The sequence below is a fragment of the Dermacentor variabilis genome, unplaced genomic scaffold, assembly GCF_050947875.1.
Source record: "Dermacentor variabilis isolate Ectoservices unplaced genomic scaffold, ASM5094787v1 scaffold_14, whole genome shotgun sequence".
NCBI lineage: Eukaryota > Metazoa > Arthropoda > Arachnida > Ixodida > Ixodidae > Dermacentor > Dermacentor variabilis.
The window spans coordinates 10,256,549-10,272,256 of record NW_027460302.1 but is presented as its reverse complement, the minus strand read 5'-3'; the positions used below and the strand labels follow the sequence as shown (position 1 = coordinate 10,272,256).

The 15,708-nt window shown below is 41.3% G+C and overlaps 1 pseudogene; it reads right to left on the bottom strand.

Moving 5' to 3' along the window:
* Positions 1-1,866: 1,866 nt before the first annotated feature.
* Positions 1,867-14,461, bottom strand: LOC142567672 (uncharacterized; annotated as a pseudogene).
* Between the last annotated feature and the right edge of the window lie 1,247 nt (positions 14,462-15,708).

The window sequence follows — 15,708 nt, the reverse complement described above, 5'->3', positions numbered from 1 at the left end:
ATGCATATATGGCTTTACGGATAGGCATAAGGAGTGGCTGGGGTGTGGCTCTATGAAGCACTGCTTAGATTACCAAATTATCAAGCAAGTCTAACAAAACTGGCATTCAAAAGATCAATCGATGACTGCAGTGACAAAGCATAAATTCTACAGCAGCTGTAGCTAACAATATCCATTATCACCAAAATGACAGAATATCAATCAGTGTATGTAAGTGTAGTTATATACATATGCCAGTTGCAGCACTACCATCTGAGTGGAGAAAGGCATACAAGTACAGCATCCTTTGCATATGCTCATGTCACATGCATTGTTCACCGCTCTTTGGCATAGCTTTGGCATAAGTCATCTCATTTGTATACGAATGTAGCAACTTTCATGAAACGTGGACTGGTGCAATTGACACAGCACTGCATACAGCACAGAGAACATGATTTTACAACACTAACAAAATACAAGTGATAGCACCCTTTGCTCAAAAAGAAAAGTACCAGACATGCATGGTAGATCAAGCAGGAGTGTGAAAATATTCCAATCCTTTGATGAGGAAATAGGCTGTCCCTCTACTTGGCTTTATCCACACACACACGTACTCTCTCCTATTAGAAGCATACTTACACCCCACAACAGAAAATGAAAATGTAGGTTTTTAAAGATGCCATAAAATGACCAAACAAAACACACGGTTCTAACAGAACTATCTTCATTTCGAAAAAATGTGGGCAAGAAGTTGAAAGCTAAATATGACAAACATTAAATGCTGGGTACCAATAAGAAAAATGTTTCCCAAAAAAGGGTGTTCTACATGAGTTGCATTGCAAGTGCAGAGCCTACCTTGCAACATCAAAAAGACACTAAAGAGATGTACTGAATCAGCTTACAATAAAAAGTATCTTTAAAAATTAGTTTCATTGATTTTGCGGCAACAGCTGGGGTGATTATTAGAAGATAAAATCATGATCAATTTTTTTTTATTTCACACCGAAACCAGTCAGTGTGACATCACAGATCGCAAAGCATTTTTTCGCATTTAAGCCATTGTAATTAGGCAGGAGTTAAAATTTCCAGAATTCAGTCATCGGCTCTTTTGGAACACAATGCGTTCATTTTTACTCGTAAGGATTTCATTAAGCGTGAGCAAATGGCATCAAAATCTATAACATCATGCCAAGCTAGTGCAACAATTTCAAGACAGCATTGCCACTTCACATCTTTTCAGGAATACACAGCATCTTCTCAAAGTACGAGTGACTTTGTTCGTAAGATGAGACTAAATGTACGTCCTTCACCCCCCAACTAATTTCATTACAAGCACGTTAGACAAATAAGGCACTGTTATTATGGAAGCACGTCTTGACATTTATCATTTACTTTGTCTTGTTTACCTTTAAGATACATCAAGCATAATCATGCTGAACAGCTGAATCAGTTTTTGTCTTGCCTCAGCACTTATCCCGTGGCTTACAGTGTAGCATGCTTGTTTTGGCACAGCCTACAGGGACTGACATGCTTATCATTCCAGTAACTTCAACATCTTCCGTAGTGTTGATGGGCACTTTTAAAGCCAAATACCTGCATTCCACTTGGTGGCCCTCAACACGATACTATGACATGCTTATCGCAAATAGTGCAATTATGCAATTACACTGCATTAGTGGTCCACTTAAGTGATTTGTAAAAATATGTTCATTAGTGTAATTTCACAACTACAACGTTTAAACTGCAACCCTCAAATTAACAGAATCATTAGTAATGAAAGCAGAGAAGCGCACCTGTTCTCCTAACAGTTAGCTCTGCTGACCGCTTTTCAAGCCGCCTTGAGTTTTCGTTTACAAACAAGCACGAGTGACCCTTGCCACTGTCGCAATGATCTTATTCATGAAGGCTACCGAAGTGGGGTTGTGATGCTTTTAATTTTTTAATTCAAGCTCTAATGTGAAAATACACTGAAAGGAACATGGGGCAGATTTATTTTGACAGCTCGCCGAACTCCAATGTGTCATTCAAGGAACCTCTCGGTCCTGTGGAATAAATTTGGGAACCCTTGCAACGAAAACAGACCCCAAAATATGAAGAGAAAAAAGTATCAACTACAAAAATTAGGTGTGGCAGTAAAATCGAATGCTAAACTACAGTGTGGAATTTACAGATACTACTGAAGTTTCATAAGCTGTATCCTCAGTTGAGATATTAACCATTACCTGGAAACTGTTCAGGCCTCTGCTGCATTATTTTTGTTGATTTCAGTATTTCGAAGGCACATTCTTGTGCGCTTTACAAACATTCTCTTCTAACTTATTTGTATTGTATTCAACACCCAGATCACTTGTAAATGGCTCTTTCGTTACAACAGCAAGCCTTCTGCTGTGTTAGCACCGATTGGCGTTGAAGTGTGCTGCAGCACATACTCATCCCTCTTGTTTGTGCAGGATACCACTTCACTTGTGTGATGACGGGTTGGTATACATGTGTGATAAGCAGCTCGCTACATGTTTGAACCCTAGTATTCCGAAAGCAGCAAGGAGATTCGTGGAATGCAGTTGCTGTAGAGTGTTTTCCTTATGAATCTTCCATTCCACAGTAGCTTTAGACACTTTGTTTTTGGTAATGAGGAACGGTTAATTACTAATACAGCTAAACTCATTTTTCTCTTTAGTGTCCCTTCAATCCCTTTCAATCTTGTTCGGCAGGTCACAAATGAACATCTTATCTTCTTGCACAAAATCTATACACAAACAACTGTCAACAATTTCATCAGGCAAGATCACGTCGCGCGTTCCATCACACGAAAGAAAACACTCCTTTATGTGAGGAGGAATGGCACGAACATCTGCTATAATTACTGGTCTGCAGATAACATAGCAGCAGCCTGTCTCCTGAAGCACAAGTATTTTCTCAATTCGTGCATAGCACCCAGCATATGTCCGCACAAAGGTCGTATCAGATTTTGAAGGTCTTCTGAATCCAGTGCTGTGGAAAACTTGCTTCTTTTGCACAAATCGCTCATATTCCACAGCATCGGACACAGCCACTCCACACCGACTATACAGTGCATCCTGCTCTTCAGCACTGAGCACTGTATTCTTACCTGTGCCCAACAGTGATAAGCCATCTACACACAAAAAGTTTTTCACAGGTGAATATCCAAGAAAGCCATTGCACAACCTTTTTTCTTCAGAAGCTAGAAGTGGACTTCCAAGTAGACGCTGCAGCTGCTGAGACATGACGACTCGTTCTACAATTTGGTCCGGAAGGCCCTTTGCTGCGGAAATCTGCCGCACAATGGTGCCATTCCCCCTTCAAACACGAAGGCAGAATGTGCCCAAAGGGGCCCAAGGGAACGGGCACAGTTTCCAAGGTGGAGGAGTGCGTGGACATTATATGTCATGAATGCCACACCATATAATGCTTCACACCTTGACACAAAGTTCTTGAGAAGAGACTCTGAAAAGCAAAATAGTTTTAAACAGGGCATGGCTCAATTTGTTTTAAATATTTGCAGATAAACAATGCCTAAAGGCATACACATGTACTCTCACACTGCTCGACATGAAAACATCCCTGCAGGGTTTGTGCACTGAAACCAGTCTGATATTTAGAAGGAATACAGTGCTTTTCCAAAGTTTAACATGTGGCCTCAACAGTCTCGCCATAAGCAACCCCAGCTTTTGTCATCTAAAGTGCGGTCGTAACCTGACCAGCAAAGAAGAAATTTCAACATTTCACGGAAATTTGCTCTGCATAGCAGGGCCGGCAGGTGCATGGCTTATAAGAGAAAACAAATAAGTGAAACAACAAATATGAGCACAACAGACAAAACAAGTGCTCTACACAAAGTTAGCTGTGTTAACATATACAAGCAAATAAAAAAAAGGTGCAGAAGACTCATAATAAATTTCTATGACATAAAGACATAACAACTACTGCGCATTTTTTTTCGGAAGCGGTGACCCAAGATTCCATAAGCCAAGATGGACAGTTCTGTAATATTTTGGTGCCTACAATAATAGCCTTTCCCCTAGCTGTCATCACAGAAACGTTCACTCCAGTTAGGACAGGTGCTACAAATAGGAGGAAAGCCCGAGTTGATGTGCAAATGGATTGAGCTGGTCAGGCCTGCTAAATATATGTAAGTTTGTAAGTTTTGCTTTACACAGAACTTTCATGACCAAGAGGTGCAAAGAAACAGCCAGCCTGAAGGTAAATCCTTACACAAAAAATTATAATGATTTGATCAGCTTCTTACATGTGACTACCATATTCAATGTACATTATTGGGTGATGCTAACAATTTGTACACATATGCTTTGTTTGTACCACAGTCAAGGATTGCACTGACAAGAACGGAGGAATTTCATTATGGAATTTATCTGGTGCGCCTAACAATTATTTTTACGAGCTCCTTTGAAGCTTCAGTTGACTTATCATTTTTAACAAAATGTTTTTACAATGAAATTAGTGCCACCACTTCTTGCATGGCTTCCATCCTGTGTCGTATTTTCTTGTGATGTGCTGGCAGTGCAATTTTTCAACCTTTGTGCACACCCAGACATGGTCTTAAAATGTTCTTAGGTGTGCTGACACTTTAATTATATTAAAAGAACTTCCTTTAACATACCAACCTACAAAGAAACAAAGTCTAAGCATCTTTGAACACTGAATTAACTTTCGTTGATAGGTGAGCTAGTTCCACAATAACTTTAGCAATTATTGGACAGCAACTTGAAGCTCTCCTGAGAACATGTTTGCTTTTGTCACCAAACAAAGGCTCAGAAAGGTCTGCTACCATATAATAGATGCACACTCCAACACAACTCTGCATATGAACTCTTTGCTGCTGAGGCTGTGCCCTCCATGATGCAGGGCAGCTTCCATAACCAAGAAAATACCGCATTTATTTGAATCTAGGCGAATAGCTTATTTTTTTTTCAAATCGTCATATGCCAAGCTCTAGGGTCAGCTTAGGTTCGAGGATTTTGAAAACATGCCAGTTTGTCATTGAACATATTAAATATGGTGCCAATTAGGTGGTGCATAGCTAGCGCCATCTAGAAAAGTCAGTATCGTAGCCACAACTAGCCACACCAGTAGACAACTGAAGTACACGAGCGACGACGTTGCCATTTTGACCTGTGTCGTATCGGTGTGCGGCGCGGTATTATCGCAATGCCACCAATTAGGTGATGACACTGCAGTGCCGCTTTTAGTCGAAACATTGTGCTAGCCGCAGAGGCATCAACAAACATTCAAGCCAGACCGGAATTGGGCATCGATGAGAAAAACGCCCGTTGTTGGAAGGGCAATAAGAGATGCTTTTTGCATTTGCCGCAACGAGGAGATGACGGCAATAAGGAAGATACGCATGTGATAACAGAGAGGAGTGGTTTACCGAGATCGCGCCGAGTTTACGGAGATCGCGCCGAGTTTACGGAGATCGCGCTGTGCGGCACTGTCTGCACATGCGTGGGTATGCATCCGCAAGCGTACGAGGCTAGCAGCAACGACATAGACTGAGCTCGGCATGTTCATACTGAATAAGTGCTGTTTTCATTTTGTAGACACTGCCCTCACTTGTTTTTTGGCCTACATTCGAGGTAAGTTGTTTATTTATGGTTTCAGACATTCGGGGGTCAGCCAAGATTCGAGCAAATACGTAGGTTGGCTGCAGCAGACTTGTTTAGTTCGATCCCAATTACTGAGAATATCCGAAAGAATGCGATGCATAGGAGCACAATAAAGCCACTGGTGTCAGAAAGAACAGCAAAGCCTGGCGTGGTCTGTACATACATAAGCTACAAAGGCAGAACATACAGAGAGCTGACAGAATCTTGTAGCCCCTATGAGTTGATTTCAGGCAGCCAGAAAAAGAAAAATTACTACAGGAAGAAGCAAACATCTATGTAGTGTGCCATGTTACACACATAAAATTCTGCAAACACATTTTGCCAGGCTGGTCATTGAGCTTGTGCATGGGAGAATAATTTGTTCATCAGGAATAAAGGAAGTACACATTTACCAACACACCCCGTCTGGTACCTCAGTCACTCTTGAGAAATCAAGATGCTAACAAAGAGTGGGACTGTCTCAAGGGAACTTCCATAGCCGTACTTTCATAAAGGAGGTCACTAGCTCCATTAACGACCTTTTAATTTCTCTGCATGTTGCAGAAAAAAAAATATATGGCGCTATGCATGCTGTATATCACATTTTTATGCCTGTTTTTCCTATGTGTAAGAAGGCTTATCTCATCAGCTACTGGTATAGGTTCACTCTGCCAACTCTAAATAAATCAGTGGCTAGCTTGTTCCTTTAATAAAGGGAAAATGTGCCATGCACCCAAACGTAGCAATTGCTACAAAGGAAACCCATGCAGGTTCCTCGAAAGAAAAGCCTCGCAGTTGAAGAAAAATTCATCCTGGTCCTAGCCCAAGCTCATATGGTAGAGTGGCTGCCCCAGGAAGGTGGTGGTCCTGGGTTCGAGCCCCGGACCAGGATGAATTTTTGTTCAACTGTGAGGCTTTTCTTTCGAGGAACCTGCATGGGTTTCCTCCGAAGCAACTGCAATGTTTGGGTGCATGTCTCATTTTGCCTTTATTAAATAATTACTTCTCTCCACCTTGCAGGTTTCTGTAGAAATATAATGTCTAGCATGTTTCACCTTATTTGCCATGCTCGTCTTCAAGATCTCTGCTATGTGGACATGGTTTTGGTCATACAAGCGCTGAAAGATTCAACAGGTTAACTCACTACAGTACAAACCATGGACTGATAGTCTGTGTGCGGAGTATCTGCAAACATTACCATAAGCTCACATAAGGTGTTGAGTTCAAACTTGGCTTGCATGCATGCAGTAGCACATCTTTTAGGATCTTACCAGCTTTGTCAATTTCAAGAATGGTGAGTTCCTCTTGAAGGAGGATATATATACCCTCACAAAGCTTGGAAAGGTGCCTCCAGTACTCATGATGCAGAATGTCATTAAGGCAAGGCAGAGCATAGAAAAGGAGCCAGTTTCTCCATTCAGATGCCTTCCAATGGCTTCTTTCTTGAACAGACCGTGGCAGCCTTGTAATGCAGTGAGGTGGCTTGATGGACAACAGCCGTGCATCTATTTTGGAAAGGGCTGATGGTGCACCTGTAACAGACAACGCGACCTAATTTAATTATTTCATCAGCGTGACGCGACAAATCTATGCAAACAAGTGGATGCACTGCTCAAAATAGATCAAAATAAACAGCATTACATGCCTAAAAATTGTCATAAGGAAGTGCAATATTTTATTTCTAGGACATTAAAACATAGCACTCTTTTCAGTTAAAAAATACTACACATAAAAATTTCTTGTCCTTGGTGATGGGAGAATCCGTTGAAAACATGCTCTCTTAAAAATGTTTACACCCTTTGGGTCGTATCTTACCCCACAATGATAATCATCATCTGTCTTGCCCACATTCCCTTTCTTTAATGCTGCGAGCCCAGTACTTCCAAGTCACGAACAGCTTGCGAGTCATCAGTGTGGCACAGCATTTTCGACAAGAAAGTAGCGAGCACCAAGTTTTCAAGAAAGGAAACACAAGCAAGGCAGATGACGATTATTGTTGTGGGAGAAGATAAGCCCCAAAGGATGTAAACTTTTTAAAGAGTGCAGATGAACAACCAAAACAGGCAAGTCATTGATTGCAGAAGTGCTAGTTTGGATGTTAAAGCTAAGCAGTGGTGTAGTAGTGTATATATATATATATAACATTTTTTCAGGGGGAGGGGAACATGAATAATGTGCTACCCTCTGGCTATGCCACTGAAAGTAAGCAATTTTAACGCATTCCGGTTGCTCGATTCATTTAAGTTTTCTGCAGTAGTTGTATGTACAAGCAAACATGACAGTGTAGATTGAGTAGCTATTTCTCAAGGTAGAGTCATACACACGAGATGATACACTAACGATTGCCACTTTCTGGAAGAGAAAATTGTGAAAGCAGACAAGTACAAAAGACCTAAGCAAGCAACTTGACTAGGAATAAAAGTCCACAAAATGAAAGCTCAGCTGTGTCGCGGCTTGAGAGTATGTGATCCTGCTAATGTCATGCTTTACAAACACCGCTCCCATATCAACAGATGCTTGCAAACGCAATGTAGATGGTAATGCACCTTTTAAAATGTCAAAGAAATATTCATAACCAGGACAAGTGCACTTTTATGCACCAAAAATATCCAGTGAAACATACTTAAGGATCTATCACAATTGTGAACAAGTACAAAACATCAAATTGATGATGCAAAATCCCATGACACACAGTCAGGCAATTTCATTTGGTGACATTGTTTGCTTTGTGAATCCACCTTATTCTACAAGTCAAGCATCTTGTAATTTCACTATGTAATCAAAATATTACAAAATAAATGGCAATGGAAAGAGTCACATTACCTGAATAGAAGCGCTCATCAGAATTTGAACTTGACAGGATGGTTTCTGTCAGCTGCTTTGCAACACCTTGTAGGACACAGTGCATGTACTCAACGCTGTAGCCGTTCACAAGGTCCAGACCTGAATGAACACATGTAGCTTATGTAAGAAAACATACACCCCTTAGTTTCACTATTACACTTATTATGAGCTTCAACGCACAGGCACGTGGCAAAGCACTCACCCAGGTTGGATAGCAATGCTGATTCGCAAAGTGTTTCCCATTTAAACATAGAGGATTCCATTGTTTTAGTTCAGAACAATGCCCCTTCATGCCTGCTTTTGCCCTCTCTCCCAGGGGCTTGAGAAAATTTGTTTCTCAAAAATGATCAGAACAAACTGGCGGCAACCTTTTGTACGAGCTGTGTATCATTCCTGTTTCTTGAAATACAAAGCGCTGTCACCTCGGAACTTAATGTTTGATTTCTCCCCCCTCGATGAGTCTTGATACAGATTTCTCTATTATCATACTGTGCCTACATTTGCCCTTTCTTTTTTTTGCATCAAACTGCAATATGAATGTCACTGCTAACTTACCGTTCCTTAAGAAGTGTACTGATCTCGGCTGGTTGGTACATCATTAGGATGCAAACAAACAGCGCTTGTATGGGGTGAAGTGAGGATGACAGACAAGATGCGGAACTAACAACCACAGGTTTATTGCGGGAAATCCAATATGTACAAAACACAGGCCGAGTTCAGAAGACAAAAAAAAAACATGGTATCTGCACCGGGAAAGGAATGAAATCATCACATCACATCTGGCGTCATAGCAGGCTGTCATGTTTTTAACTAATAGTTAATCTCCCAGTTATGCAGGGAAACAAAGGGTACACTGACCCAGGAGATTCCACAAGACTGGATAAAACACGCCTCACAAACCGGACGTGTTCTTTGCTCTGTATATCTACCTAATATTCTGCATTTATCACAGAGATGTTGGCAGCCGCATTCTTTCCAGTGCGGGGCTAAATGACTGGGTACAGACACTTTCAGTGAGTATACGTGCTCTCTCAGCCGGTCGTTCAAACATCGGCCTGTGTGGCCTAGTTGCAGTGTCCACACTTCAGTGAAATCTTATAAAGCTGCGTATGTGTAGTCAACAAATGGCGTTCCGTGTTTTTTTTCACCAATGATTTTTCTTGGGCTTTCCTTCTTCAGTTTGCAGCATAGTGCTGAGAGCTTGTTCCTTGCGCTGTACAAAACACACATGCCTATTTTTCCTGCAACCTTTTTTTAATCTATACTAGACCTCACGGACATAGGGTATGACGGCTCTGCTTGCATGAGGTTCTTTGTCCTGTGTGTCGCGCCCTGCCCTTCATCTGGTCAGGATCACCAAAAGCCTTTTTGAAAGAGCAGTCAGCAGGGCCATAGGATATCCAGCCTGAGTAACACAGTGTACTTGGTGCATGAAGCTACTAACCACCTTGTGGTGGCATGAACGGGTAAGAGCTGATCTGAGGCAGGAGAATGCAATACTTTTCTTTGAGCGTGGATTGTTTAGTTTAGTTTGAAGTTTATTCTCTTTCTTCATTACAGAAAGAGGAAACAAGAGCTAAAGGCCATTAGGCCTGACAGGGGCTCTTGCTCCTAAGCGCGTTTGGCTTACATGATGATCCAATGTATGAAAAAGGCAAATAAACAAGATAATGTGTACATTATACAATGACTTTGTGAAAAAGACATTTATGCTTCAATTTTTGTTTGTGCATTCACGTTACAGCACAGATTAAGGAAAACATATAAAGTGCATAAAAAAATCTTAGTGCGATAGCATTTTATGCATAAATAATTTGATTGTGTATGAGAAGATTTTTTATACATTTCTTGAAATTAGGCGCACAGAAATCAATTTTTTGCTCAACGATATTTAGTAGCCTTGGTATTTGATAGTTTATATCCTGACGTCCGTAGTTAGTATGCGTGAATGGTATTTTCTTGATCTGATAACGTAATGGGTATCGAGGAGAAGTGGGTATGCTGACATGGAGCCTGTGCTTTTTTATATGTAAGAGTAATCTCTAATAAAATACTTGATTTGCTCGTAAATGCTTGCCGAAGAGATTGTGTGTGGGTAAGTCACACGGCCTACCATGGTAGTTTTCAAAAATTCGGACTACTCGTTTTTGCAAGCTTAATAACTTATCATAGTTTTTTGCTGTAGTTGTTCCCCAAATCAAGACACAATAAGTTAGCTTCGAGTAAAAAAGGACAAAGTATATTGCTTTCTTTAGCCATAAAGGTATTAGATCGCCTATTTTATACATACAGCCTACTACTTTGCTAAGATCATTGCTAAGCTTATTGACATGATTGTCCCAGGAGAGGTTCTCTTGGAACCATACCCCCAAAAACTTTTGTGTTGTTACTTGTTCTAGCCTTTTTGCTTGAAATAGAACAGTTATATTAACAGGCAATGGCTTGTTTATCGGTTTAAATATCATATATTTGGTTTTGTTGACATTCAATTGTAGTTTCTTGATGTAGAGCCATTCAGATAATAAATTTAAATAATCATTTATTTCTTTTTGTAAGCATTACAAGGAAGAATTTGCAAAAAAAAAGATTAGTATCGTCTGCGTACATGATGATATTAGGTGAGGAAGAAATGTTACGAAGGTCGTTTATATAAAGATTAAATAATAACATCGTATGTCCAACTAAGTGGTGATGAATTCGAACCAATATCTCGACGTCTAAAAACCTTATCTTATTGTCGGAGGGATGCTCGATTGTTAGCAGCGAAGGGTTTATTACCAATTGAAAGATGTCAAAAATATATTTTACTCGCAAAAGGTGCAAACGCGGCTACATAAGCAAAACAGGCTGATATTTGAATGACCGGCTGAGAGAGCATGCATACTACTTACTGAAAGTGTCTCTACCCAGTCATTTATCCCAGAACTGCAAAGAGTGCAGCTGCTAACCTCTTTGATAAATGCACAATATTAGGTAGATGTACAGAGCAAAGTAGGTAGATGTACAGTAAGTTAGGTAGATGTACAGAGCAAACTAATCACATGGAAACTCCAGCATCAGTGTACCCTGTTTCCGTGCGTAGCTGTGAGATGAACTATTCGTTAAAAACATGAGAGCCTGCTATGACGCTGCACGTGATGTAATTTATTTATTCCTTTCCCGGCGCAGGCACTGTTTTCATTGGTGTTCTGCGCTCAACCTGTGTTTTGTATACATTGCATTTTTCACAATAAACCAGTGGTTGTTAGTTCAGCACCTTGTCTGTCGTCCTTACTTCGTCTTGTCGAACTACTCCTTATCCTTGTCCTCATTACAGTTTCTTGTCTGCGATATTTTACCACAGAAAAGAAGGCAGCCTTTCCAGATTACTTTCATGAGACCAAGATTTTGCATGCTATAATGAAGCCTTCTTATGTATCAAAACTGCTTCAAATATTTCTCGGGCACTCACCTCACAATTTTTTTCGCACAATCAAGGCACCCGTGGAAATCTGAGGACACATTCTCGGACAGTCACTTTCAGAGATATCACCTTCAGCACAGCCTGATTGAAACTCCTCTAGTCGCCGAACTTGCCATGTACAAAATCAGGTGAAGGTGACAGGCTCGTGGAAAGTGATCATCCAAAAATACGTCTTCAGAATTACACTTACACTAGCTGCAATGCATGGCAAGATTAGTACCTACCTCGCTCTTAAAAGAATTTGCATGTTCTGTCAGATATTCTTTTGTACAACTGCCCCTCCGATCAAGTAGAAAACGTTGCTGTGACAAACAAGATACTTTTCTGCATGCTTTTTCTTGCATATTTTGGTTACACCTTATTTCTAGCTTCCACACAAAAAGGAGCCACTCGGGAAACTCATGCTGCCTCCCTTTTTTTGGCGCGGTGTAGAATGATTGTGTAACGAAACTGTGTGGAGAAGATTATTTCTATGGTACGGCGTAAAATGTTTGCATGATCAAACTGAGGCATCAGAGATGATTAGGTGGGGGATGGGGGCAGTTGTTAGTATGCCATCTGTGTCATTAACTGAGAAAGAATTGTTTTTATTTAGTGGGTGATAAGCTCCTTCAGGTATGTCCTCAGAAGGCACTTGTTAAAAAAAAGATCTTTCTGTCTAGTTTGTGGTCCTTTCCAAGTTTATATTAGCTTTCTTTTTTCATGTCAGTTTAGGATCACGTATTCTCAGCCTCTGCCATGGAAACTTTAGTGATCGTGATTGTTTTTGCGCATGTGCTTAAGTACGCCAGCAGTGGACAGCTTCCTTTTGACATGAGTTGTAAGCTACTGCTCGTGCTGTCTGTGTCGTTTTTTTTTTGTCCTGTGTGTTTCGCACTTTAACATTTTCACAATTTTGAGTCTAATTTTTTTAACTAGGTGCACGTGAACAGTTCTTAACAAGTACCCATGCTGTGCACACAGGTCCCCAACGTCTGCCATGAGACTACGAAACCATATACGAGGCTCTTAAACTTGCTATACTGGCAGTTAACTTAAGAAATTTAGTTATATATAAATATTAGCTTCTAGCATTTGACACACAAAATGTGATGTCTGGCACCCCCATGAATTATTTGCAGAAAAAAATTATTACTTTGCCTCGAATCACATATTTGTTATAATTGAAGATTAATATACTCAAGGTAGACTAGCGCAAATTAATAACAGACACAAAGAACAAAAGGACAAGCGCTAATGTACCATCATAATAATGCAAGACCTACTACAGCCCAAGAGTAAGTCCTGTTGAAAACAATTATCACTAAAACATGTTGCATGTGGTTTATGTTATGGACATGTACAGCAGTGAATTATTTGCACTGCCCACAGTGTAGAAGCAGAAAAGCTGTGAAGCCAAGAATCTATACCAGTGTCACGCATGCACTTCTAAAGGCATCGAACAGACAGTCTTTTGACATGACGACGAAATGGGTGCTGCTATATAGTTAAAAACAATCTACATATGCGACGATAGTGCTAGAAATGATAGTGTTTTTGTCTATTTTTTTGTGCAGATTTAGTGTGGCAACCAACGTCCCACTCCTTCATAAGGTGAAACTCTTGATAGCAGTTATGAAGTGCCGTGTGGCAGCATCACAACTCTTTCGAGTTTGACAGAGGTTGGCAGTTTCAGTGACCCTTGACTGAAATCTTTGAGCCAAGTCCATGTGACACAGGTATTACTGCAATTAGGAAAGGAATTAGGGCTTCAATGCTCCTCACTCACCTTTCAAGTTCATCAAGGCTGACGGCCCCTTTAAGCCATTGATGGTGTCTCTAAACCTGCTTGCCAGATGCTTCTCACTCTTGACACGGTCTGAAGTTCTTTGTTCCACAGAAGACACCGTTGTGTACCGCATGCTCCCTAATGCACATAAAACAGTGAAACAATAACATAAGTGAAAGTAACAAAGTACGATTTTGGCACTAACATCTAGCGCCTGCATCATCATGTTTAGATTGCACCATATAGTCAGCATAATTATATGAAATGCCAGTATTTTATAAAGTGTATATATCCGTATAACATATTCTGTGCATTACACGCTCCAAGAATAACTTTCACATTTTTAAGAAACATACATATTAGTCATTTTTCAGAGACTGATAGAAATATGATATTTTACTTACCTTCTCGGTGCTCTCCTGGAATCAGGCACCATGTGCAACCAAAATATCCATTGAAGGTCACCATGTTCTGCACACATGCCCTCGCAGGTGCATCAACGGAGACACACAATACATGAGGCTTTGACACATGAACGTCTCCTTTGTGAGCCCACTTCACTGCCCCTGTGCAGTTTACTTCATTCACGAACCCCTCAAGGAACAGTTGCATCTCTGGATGCTTATTACCAAACCAGAGCCCTGCAAGAACCGGGTGTTTAAATCGCAAATGCGGTGGCAGTTCATTAACAATAAATTGCAGGGGCCACACTGACGTCTTCGAAGATTTCCATACAGGGCTCCCATCAGTATTTATTGTCAATGTCAAGTCATCAGGGCGAAGGTTCTGTACTTCCCTCAGCCTGCTGTAGCACTGACCCCTGGTAATATCAGTAAAGGTAGATGACGGGTGCTGCAGTGCTTCAAGGCTTTCATGTAGTTCCTCTTTGGTCCGTTGAATCATAAGCCTGAGTTGCGTTGCCAGGTTAAGAATGAAGAAGAAGCAACCTTCATTTTTTAATGACTGGGTTGTTCTGACACTGTGACAGCTGCTGCACTCAGCAGAATTGCCATGCGTTGTCATGACGCGTTTGCATGGTTCACAATAAAAGTGATGCTGCACAATATCCCGCATGTCTCCCGCCCAGAGCTTCCGAAAAGTGAATTTGCTCGGAGGCAAGGCATCTGTGCCAACAAGAAAGTTTATCAGCTTCGCTAGGTCGCCCAGTGCTGTCCACGTCAAACCATGAGACACCGCAAACGACATTACTGCTGCTATTGCGGCCGCCTTTGTTACATTTGAGTGCGGCAATCTTTCGCCGCCGTACTGCGCAAACCAGGACGGCAACGTGTCATCATCAAAGGATTTGTTAGTAACGTATTCGTCGTTACCGTCAGAGCTGTCCCAATTTTCGGAAGTGCCACTTGCACTTGAGCTGTTCCTCTCGTCGGGTTCGTCATCAGTGTCGAATATGAAGTTGTCGCTGCCGTCGTGGTCCGAAGAAACTGCGTTGTTGTATCCGTCATTTGACTCACATGGCGATGTGTTAGGCGAAGCCTCTGTCGCGCTTCCCGACTGCACACTGATGCCGACGCTCGTAGATGGTGCCCGTGAGGTTGCCGATGCGACGGCGACGGTGTGCGCCTTTTCATGCCTATACCAAGTAGAGGTCGGCACGTCGAAGTAGCCATCCTTGTCTAAGTACACTTTACGCCGCTTTATAGCGGAATTCTCGGTCATCGCTTGCTTTCGGTGCACGCTAAGTTGACGATAAACACCGAACGATCACGCAATAGCCACTGCTTTCCCACAGAATAAAGAGCGCTCTATTCCCGCTTGCGGAAAGAAGCCAACAGGAAGCCGCGTTGGTAACACCACTAGACCAACCAGACAATCATTACTTCAATTATAGACAGATACCACTAGCATCCTCTGTGAAATAGAGGAGCGGCGAATGCCACCAAGCAATGTACCGGTCCTGCATATTTCGCTGCGTAGGTTCGAAAAGAAGGTTTTGTGCTCTCCGCTGCACGGTTATTGCTAATATTTTGCAAGAAAACCGCATTTTGGAGTCTACGTTGTTTAATACA